This window comes from Homarus americanus, unplaced genomic scaffold, assembly GCF_018991925.1.
Source record: "Homarus americanus isolate GMGI-L3 unplaced genomic scaffold, GMGI_Hamer_2.0 scaffold14913, whole genome shotgun sequence".
Classification (NCBI taxonomy): Eukaryota; Metazoa; Arthropoda; class Malacostraca; order Decapoda; family Nephropidae; genus Homarus; species Homarus americanus.
In genome coordinates this window covers 1-10,958 of record NW_024755105.1, presented here as the reverse complement: position 1 = coordinate 10,958, position 10,958 = coordinate 1, and the positions used below count along the sequence as shown (strand labels likewise).

At 36.8% G+C, this 10,958-nt stretch overlaps 1 long non-coding RNA gene across 1 annotated transcript; it reads right to left on the bottom strand.

Annotated features, from left to right (window-relative positions):
* Positions 1 to 1,908: 1,908 nt before the first annotated feature.
* LOC121856427 lies at positions 1,909 to 5,753 on the bottom strand. Its single transcript, XR_006086970.1, has 3 exons — positions 5,706 to 5,753; positions 3,458 to 3,532; positions 1,909 to 2,411 (listed from the first exon to the last, which is right to left on the bottom strand). It is a non-coding gene; the product is annotated as an uncharacterized LOC121856427 (long non-coding RNA).
* Between the last annotated feature and the right edge of the window lie 5,205 nt (positions 5,754 to 10,958).

Sequence of the window (10,958 nt, the reverse complement as noted above, 5' to 3'; positions counted from 1 at the left end):
ATCAACCTGGGGCTGTTCCTTCTAGCAGTGATTAACCTGGGGCTGACCTTTCTTGTGGCAATCAACCTGGGGGCTGACCTTTCTTATGGCAATCAACCTGGGGGCTGACCTTTCTTATGGCGATCAACATGGGGCTGTCCTTTCTTGCGGCGATCAACCTGGGGCAGACCTTTCTTATGGCAATCAACCTGGGGCTGACCTTTCTTGCGGCGATCAACCTGGGGCTGACCTTTCTTGTACACTGGAGAGGCTTGATTGTTTAATCAAGAGGCTGCCAGCTTGTCTGCTTGTTGGAACCACGATGACAACTTTCCTAGTACTCGCGCGTTGTAGTGCTGGCTGCTGGTTGGCTGGCTGTCTGATTGGCTGGCTATTAGCTAGCTGGGACACTAAGACAACACTCGGGTAGGCTCGTCTGGTGTCGGCTCCATTTGGGTCACCATGATCTGTGAGCTGATGCTGGCGGTTTGACGGCTATGTCAGCAAGTCTTTATATTATCTTTGTTACCACTGGATTTCTGTGTAGACGTTTTGCAGGTGTTTATAACCACTGTCCACCTATTTCCCACTAAAATACTTTGTTTGATGATGATTCACTTAGAATGTCACTTGTGTCATCAATAATTTTTTTTGAGTGCTGTACTAGTGTATAGAATTCGTCTCACTGTTTGTCACCAACTGTGAGAGCTGTTTGGTATCACATTAATTGTTTTAATTGAGTTCTGGAACTCTGAAGTGGCAGGGCTTGATGTAAACACTTCTTGGCATTTTCTATTTTTAAGCTGAAAGAAAGTACTGTATATCCACAGATATAATCTGAGATAATATATTGTGAATTCTTTCCAGGGAAGTGTTATGAAAATTACTTTGAGATAATACTTCTGCTAAGTGTAAACTTCCCTGTATAGCGGTATGGAGTGAACTGCTCTCCATTGGGCGTGAGAGAGTGGTAGGAAGCGAGCGGTGTTTACTGAATCAGCTCGACCCCTGTGATAGATGCAACTTCAGTGATCTAGTCATAAACAACATGGTAAATCACTTGGTGAATAATTTGATGAATAACATGATGTTATTCATTGGGGTGTATTTATATAAAACAAAGATGCTGTTACACCTGGATGGAAATTGTTTTTGAATGTCTCCGGCAGTTCACACCTCTATAGACTGCTTTGTCAATGGGCAGATCAAGAGGTAGCAGTATGGGTGATGAAAATAGTTGGTCAAATGCATTCACTGTGAGTGCGTTATTTTCTTGCTCCTGTGAGAACTGTGATCTTTGAACAAATTTATTAAATAAGCTTATTTTTTGTTCTTTCTAATTTTTTACTCAGTAATTCACTTTGTAATCCAATGAAGAACTTTTGTTGAGTCGTTCTTATCATTAACAATTTCTTTGTTGTTATTCTCCTGTTTAACACACGTTTGACTTTTGTATCTTCTTAGAAGAATTTTGTTGAAGCGAATTTTTCTTTAAATAGCTTATTTATTATGAGTTTTATACGTATTTTATTACTTAATCTTATTAGTAGTATTTATAACACATTTCTTACATCAATTCTATACATAAATTAATAATTTTTCACTGAAAAAATGCCTGGAGAACTTTTCACACTATTTCAGTTAAAGGTATGTGTGAAACCATTTAGGCCGATAATGGTTTACAAGGAAAAGTTGGGTAGATGCTTATATAAGTTTTGGGTACAGTACATGCTACCTTCTCTCCCTTCTCTTTTGTTCTCATTCGGTCACTTTCCTTTTTCCTGCTCCAAAAGTTACTTATGTTGTTACAGCAGTGGAGTAAAACCGTTTCTCCGACTCCTTATAATGTGTTCAGGTGACAGTAAACATACAGTACTAACTTTACAAAACGGGTCTCTTACGGGTCCAATGAGGGAATAAGTGTTGGTATAAGAGGCAATTATTTTAATTATAATATAACAATTTTATTATCAAGCTCTCAAAACAAAGATGAATGTTATCATTTATAGATGAGGGAATTAACAAGGCAATACACGTCAAAAATAAGCAGATGCGCATGCTAATGACGCAAGTCTCAAGTTAAATTAAATTTTACTAATATTCTTCATCATTTCTTAAAATGTGCAAGAACAAGAAAATAAAGGTTGTTGCAGAATCCAAATGCTTAAAAAAAATCATAGGTAAAGCAAGTTCTCTAATCGCATGTGAAAACAAAAGTTTCGTCGATGATCACCAAACACAGTTGAGGGTGTCTTCTTATAGGTCATGGTGGCGTCCGTCAGGTCTGGCCACTGTTGTGGACTAGTGGTAATGCTGTTTTACCCTGCAACATATATTATTGCCGTAGCAGATGCCGGTAGATATTTCTTGTCCGTAACTACAAAAATTTACACAAAACCCGTTGACTTGTGGGCAGGGATACTTGATGCTTCCTGTTGGAGACGAAAGGAGGGCGTTAGAAGCAGATTGGGAAATCCACTAACCCAGATATTTCACCTTTGTCATGGAAGAATATAGGCGAGGGAAAAAAGAGGCCACACAAAGATCTCCTTGTTGCTATTTCGTGCGAAGGTGATCATGAACACTGGTACACAGTGTTAAGTTGTTCATGTAACACTTGTACACGGCACTCAGGTGTTCATGTAACACTCATACACGGTATTAAGGTTATATGAGGTCACCCGCAGTATTATTATGAGTTGTTCACATTATCTTTACTTAAAGATGAGAATTTAATTGAATATTAATTTTTTTATTTGTTGTTATTTGTTAAAACTCAACATACTGGATTTAAGTAAAAACAGATTGAGAAATATGAAAAAGAACATGAAAAATAAATGAAAAGGACTTCATATGTATATTAAATATATACATATATATATATATATATATATATATATATATATATATATATATATATATATATATATATATATATATATATATATATATATATATATATATATATATATGTGTGTGTGTGTGTGTGTGTGTGTGTGTGTGTGTGTGTAAGGGTGTATTCAAAGATTTGCATTTTCTGAAACCATTATTAAAAAGAAACTCGTAACAACACTATGTCATTCTTAATGCAATATCGAAGCATCGGAAGAGGTGTTCAATGCATTATTTTTCAATGTGTGAAATAGATTACTTTTAAATTTAAAAAAAGGTGATTGATTAAAATTTCGTAAATTTCCTTGTAAGAAAGGTTTACTTAAAACTGACACTAAGAACCGTTTCTTCCTTTATCATTTATATATCATTAATATATCAAGCTGGAGATCACCGACGTAGTCCCAAGGCGATCTCATCATATTTTTTGCCTATTTTCAAGCATCAGGATGTGTCACCATATTCTAGACGTCTTGAGTGACTCATCAACACTGAAATGACGCATCAAGCGCAAGAGTGGCTCGCCAAGAACCTGGGTAACTCAGCAAACGCTGGACTGAGAGAAAATATAATTAAGGTGACTCACCATTGACAACGGTGACGGCCACGATCACCAGCACCAGCAGGAATACAATGCTCTTGGTATTCATGGTTCACCAGCCTGTTGAGAGGAAACTTTTTCTCACAGAACACGATGTACATTGGGTTTGACCTATATAATGAACTTTATGAATGAACTGTACATAAAGAACGTCTAGTGGTGGACTTTTCTTGTTACTAAGGTCGAGAGAACCCCAGTTTGGGATTCTAGTGAGGAAGATAGTTGAGCTGGCGAGGAAAGTATAAGGATAGAAATTGCATAACGTAGTATGTTGGTATATATTTCAATTTCACTGTCTCTCGCTTTTCTCGATGTTTCATATTTGGCATGACATATTATTTTATTTACCACTTGTGGACATTGCTTCATACCCCCCGCCCCCCTCCAACACATGTACTGTATATACACCATCTTAACTACGATTCAGAATTCCCGATTTCTTGAAGGTGTTGCACAAGGAAGGTGCGTCAGTACAATTTGAGATTTGAATTACATTATTTTATTTCCATCTAATACATGATTATATATATATATATATATATATATATATATATATATATATATATATATATATATATATATATATATATATATATATATATATTTATATATATATATATCATGTAAATCCACAATGAAAACGTGGATAAGATAAATCTTGATAAAATCACACGGTGCTCCGTTGTTTCCATTTTCCCGTGTGATTTTATCAAGATATATATATATATATATATATATATATATATATATATATATATATATATATATATATATATATATATATATATATATATATATATATATATATATGCTGATAACCACAGGAAAGAAAACTGAAGTTCCCAAGCGCTTTCGTGTAATTCACATCTTGAGGGTAGAGTACTACTAGTAGTCATTACCTAATACCTGACCATTGTGGACTGGTCTCACCCTCCTCTGTATACTATACACCTTGTTGTGTCTAGTCTGTGCCGCCCTGAAGATGTGAGATTACACGAAAGCGCAGGCTGTTCTTTCACTGTGATTATACAAATCACGCGCACCTACAGTGATTTGCGCATATATATATATATATATATATATATATATATATATATATATATATATATATATATATATATATATATATATATATATATATATATATTGATAAAATCCCACGGGGGAAAAAGGGAAACAACGGAGCACCTTAGCAGTGCCTTGTTCGTTCATATTAGGAATAATAATCATCACATTGCTTGGGAAAAAAGCTTAGAAGTGTTCAAACCATCTTGTGTCACAGAAAGACTTCTGATTGAAGCTAGTTTGATTAAGGAATTAAAATCATTTAACCTTATTGATGGTCAGTTCAAAACTGATATTATGTTACATAAATTTATTTGTCAGTGGCCCAAGATTAAAAATGCTTTGAAAACCTAGGAGCTAGATGTAGGATAGTTATTTAGTGGGTCCCTTATTTTTGACCTGACCTGACCTGACTAGTCTCGTCGCCTCCTTTCTCTTAAGCTCCTCTAAGTGTGTGTTGGTGTGGGGACTAGTGGATGACATCATTATGACCTGACCTCATGTCTAATAAGGTCACCCTGTATATTTAAGCCTCTCTCTGTCCATGTAATCCAGTTGCCTCTGAAGATGTCTTGAATAAAGACGAAAGCTAAGGTGCTCCGTTGTTTCCCCTTTCCCGTGTGATTTTATCAAGGTTTATCTTATCCACGTTTTCATTGTGGATCTACATGAAATATATATATATATATATATATATATATATATATATATATATATATATATATATATATATATATATATATATATATATATATATGCTGCACATATATATATATGCAAATGAAATCACTGTAGGTGCGCGTGATCTAGGTATATGCTGATAACCACAAGGAAAGAAAGAAAACACGAAGTTCCCAAAGCGCTTTCGTGTAATTCACATCTTCAGGTGTGGCTGAACTGTACAGTCTGTACTCACACCTGGATGTGGTGCACGAAAGCTGCTGGGAAGCTGTTTTCTTCTGCATATGGAATTCATCGCTGCTCTCTCATATATATATATATATATATATATATATATATATATATATATATATATATATATATATATATATATATATATATATATATATATATAAAACTTGAGAGAAAACACCAAACTTACACCACGCACTTAATAGTCGTCATACTGTATATACTTCAGTATTATTTACAACGAATGTAAGCTTACCTCAGTTACGATATCAGCAAGAGACAGGAGTAAGGTGTGATGATACAATTCCTTGGTGTTCACTTTATATACCTGACGTCCAGGAATAACCAATATCAGCTGGAGAAATTTACTTATTTCCTTTTATTAATTGTAGAACACCCTGGTCCTTGAATACATAAAATGAATTTCTATATTTGATCATCTATTGTAATATTTAATTAAATATAAAGAATTACCAGCGAAAGGGAGAAACGTGATGGAATTAAATATTGGAGAATCATTTCACCTGGCATTCCATGACTCGCGTCCGGGTATTTCCCAAGGCAAGATAATTATGTTGTCAGGGCTGTTACCCTATATATATATATATATGGTGATAACCACAAGGAAAAACGAAAACACGAAGTTCCCAAGCGCTTTCGTGTAATTCACATCTTCAGGGGTGAGTACAGACTAAGGAGAAATACATAACAAGGCATATACATACAGTAAAGGAGGGTGAGATCAAGTCCCTAGGGGACAGTGAGTGTCCACACTGGTCCGGTCACTAGGCAGTGACCCTACTAATCTTCATAAGCACTGCAGCAGTTGGGATAATAAGCATTGCATTGACTGGGATAATGCCTCCTCAATATTTCCTTGTAATTCAATTGACAGTAGGAACATTGTAGAGTCTAGTCTCATTAAACATACCGAATCCGTCAACATGAGTTTGAGTAATGGAATGTACAAACTGGATAATTTCGCAATTAAAAAGATTTGTAACCAGGTGAGAAAGTTGGGTCATCTTACCCTCTGACCTGACTACCGACTGCTGCTGTGCTTATGAAGATTAGTACGTTCAATGCCTAGTGACCGGACCATTGTGGACACTCACTTTCCCCTAGGGACTTGCTCTCACCCTCCTCTACAGTATATATATGCCTTGTTATGTATTTCTCCTTTGTCTGCACTCACCCCTGAAAATGTGAATTACACGAAAGCGCTTGGGAACTTCGTGTTTTCTTCCTTCCTTGCGGTTATCAGCATATACCCAGAGTGATTTACTTGCATATATATATATATATATATATATATATATATATATATATATATATATATATATATATATATATATATATATATATATATATATATATATATATATATATATATATATATATATATATATATTCAAGGAAACAGTAATTAATTAAAGATAAGTGAAATAAAATTAATGAACTTAAAGAAAATTTTAAATGGAAATTGAAAGTTTAATATAATTATTATATAGTAAACAGTTAGCTTAAGTATTATGCGACGTGGGCTAATTATTGATTTGCATCGACTGGTTGATGATTAGGGAAAGTAAGAAGAAATCCAACTGGGATTGTTTTATATAATACTAGCGGAATCGCCGCCCTCCGGGTTGCTCTTTCGCTAGGCCACGGTAGGACGCCACCTTCCGGGAGGCTCCACATTGTCTCACTGTAGTGCATTAAGGTAGACCACATTTTTGGTTTTGTCATTGGGAGCAAGTATGTACAGATTTTTGCCAGTTCCCACTCTGGAGCATCCAACATAGAACTGTCCATGAGAGAAGCAAGGAAACACCAGGTTTAGGCCAACCATCTTTAGGGACTGTCCCTGGCTTTTGTAGATGGTCATGGCAAAGCTCACTTTAACCGGGAAATACAGTCGCTTGAACTCAAATGGCAGGTCAGTGGTGATGAGAGGTAGCCTTGGTAAAAATACATCCTCTCCTTTAGCTTTTCCTATCAGTGGCATCATGTTCTTCACCACCAGTCTTGTGCCATTGCAGAGGAATGGTGGTTCAAGATTTCTTCAGAGAATTATAGGAGTTCTAATCTTGAGAGTGAGGTGGTGAGGAGGCATTCCAGATGGCTAAAAAGAATTAAGGAATTCTGTAGGGTACTGGACTGCTTGGTCCTGTTAGATTACTGTATAAACAGATTTGAATGAGGTCTCACTGCCTGGAAGCTGTCTGAGTTGATTTCAGCCACAGTTTCATTCTTTGGTGCCAGAATTGCGCGTTCACGCACCCACATGTGATCCTTGTAGTTGTGGATAATGTTTGGGTAGACCATGTTAGTGAGCTCAGTTGAGAACTTTACAACATTTCCACATCCTTGAGAAATGATTACTTGTCCTTTTCAATCAACGGTAGGCCGCCATCCTCCGGGAGGCTCCGCATTGTCTAACTGTTCAGTCCCCAAAACTTCTTCTTCCATCAATTGTTCATTAACGGTGTAAGTAAGTTTCACCACGTTTTTCATTACAACCGTACAGCAAGGTATATTTTTTAGCATTAAACTGTTATTATTTTATTGTCTAATCATCACTACATATAACACCCCTCCATCATCACTATATATAACATCATCCATTATCACTACATATAACACCATCCATCATCACTACATATAACATCATCCATCATCACTACATATAACACCATCCATCATCACTACATATAACATTATCCATCATCACTTCATATAACACCATCCATCATCACTACATATAACATTATCCATCATCACTACATATAACACCATCCATCATCAATATAGATAGGTAAAGTAGTTTCCGAGATTCTCGTGGAGACACACACACACACACTTTTTTGTTATATATATATATATATATATATATATATATATATATATATATATATATATATATATATATATATATATATATATATAATCAACACCTCACCCGGCCAGGATTCGAACCCACGGCCTACGACTGTGACAGGGGAACGCTACCTCTAGACCACCAGGATACTAAAAGCAGTCCTAGACTCTGTTATATTTCACACAAAGCCTGTTCAACGAGCTTATGGCGCCGTGAACCTCTAATGGGGACTACCAGTATCACTTAGGTGATCAGAGTAACGTTTTACGAAATCCTGCTTCGAAACATGAGGATCCATATGTATATACTATAGGACTAGGAGTGTGTCTGTTTGTCTGTCTATTTGTGTGCGTGTCTGTTCTGGGCAGCCGAAACGGCACAATCGTTTTTCATCAAACTTGGTGGAAAAAACGCTAAAAATTCGTAGAGTGGAACAAACCTGGTCCCATATCGATGGTTTCTTTAGGAAGCCATTAATTAACCCTTTTATTTAAGCTGGAAAACGACGCAAATCTATGGACTTGGCGCACCCTCATTAGCTGTACTCTGTCATCCCAAGATTGCAGTTATCGTACGGCTCCCTCCTCCTTCCTCCAATTTTTTTCTTAGCCTAATTTTTTTTAATGTTGTTTGAAAGGAAGGAAGATGAGTAAATAGAAGAATAAAGAAGGGGAAACAGAAAATAGTTAGAGATACAGGTGGGGGGGAGCTGAGTTTCATCATGCGTCTGGATGCGCAGTTTAAACGTTACCAGCCCATTTATCGAACCTTACTGCTACAGTGTGTACAGTATACTTATTCCTGTGACAGTACAATACAGTACACTACCATACAATACCATACAATTCCATACCATACAATACAATACACAACGAACTATAAATATTTGTAAGAATAAAACATAATTATATAGACATGTAAGACTCACAACTTGATAAGATATCCGTAAGACATTAGCTATTGGAAATGTGATTAAATGTTTTGTTATTAATCCAGTGTGAAATGTATCGGTATTGGTGGTACAATCCTAATGGTCTCTAATCCTGTTGATTAGGTGAGGTTAATCTGGGTTTATTGAGATTAAAGATTAGGTGTGGGGTATATTCTACCTGTGTTAATCACGACCATGATTATAACAACCACGACCATGATTATAACAACCACGACCATGATTATAACAACCACGACCATGATTATAACAACCACGACCATGATTATAAACACCACGACCATGATTATAACCATGACGAAGGAACGAATTTTACAGAATAACCACGATTAATGCTTATATAATAACCACGTCCATGATTACAACAAACCACGACCATGACGTATCAAACCACATTCTGGACTACAATACTTATGGACCATGATTACAGTAACAACCACGACCAAGGACGAAGAACGACAGACCATGATTATAACAACCACAACCATGAGTATAACAACCACGACTATGATTATAATAACCACGACCATGATTATAACAACCACGACCATGATTATAACAACCACGACCATCTTGAAAACGATGTCGCTGTACGCTGTCAGCCGGACGGCGGTTGTGTTTTAGCCAAGCAGGAGCGTTCAAACTTTCACGCCTCGGTAAACTGTACCACCGGACTCGCCCACGATCACTTGTGTTATTCAAAACATGGTCCTGCTATGTGGCTGCATACAGACAAGAACTTTCACTAATGGGAATTTTAGGGGTAACAGTGGAGCCTCACAGTGTGTAATAATTATATAAGTTTACAATAGAGATCATTAACATGGCCACTAGTATTTATTCTTCTGTACCATCCCGCAGCCTCTACCTTATTATTCGTACGAACACTTATGTTAAATACACTTCATGTATTTGGTCCCTTCTGAGTGGTGATGAATGTAACCCTGACACCTGCAATGATTTGTTTTCATATTTTGAATGACAGTTGGAAGGGAACTAATCATACTAAGCCATCGGATGAGTGGAGTGGGGGCGCACCATGAGTAGTTGGGCCTCACATTCTTGGAAGCAAGCCTTGGTTCAGCCCTTCCCGAAGAAGGGTGACCATTCTAATCCCTCTATCTATCGCCACATTTCCCGAACTTCATCCCTCTCTAAGATTTACGAAGCTATCTTTAACTCCCATTTCTCCGTCACCTTAAACGACTTTCTCTTTTGTTGGATCACCAGTATGGATTTCGCCAGGCGAGATCTACTGGTGATCTGCTCTCCTACTGCACCCATCTTTGGTCATCCTCTCTTAGGGATTATGAGGACACTTTCGACGGGGCCCTCGACATCTCCAAAGTATTTGACAGGGTATGGCACTAGTCTTTGCTATCTAAACTTCCCTCTTTTGGTTTCTCTCCCCCACTTTGTTTTCTCATCTCTATCTGCCTTGAGAACCGATCCATGGCTCTCGCTCTTTCTCTACCAGCAGTGGTGTCCTACAGGCTTCTGTTCTTTCTCCTGCTCTCTTCCTTCTTTTTATCAATGATTTACTTCATACTACAACTAATTATATCCATTCTTACGCTGATGATTCTACTCTTCACTCTTCTTCACATTTTCCCCTCCCTCCTAACTCTCAAACTAGAGCTGTTTCTAGAACTGATATCATTATTTCTATCAATGCGGATCTG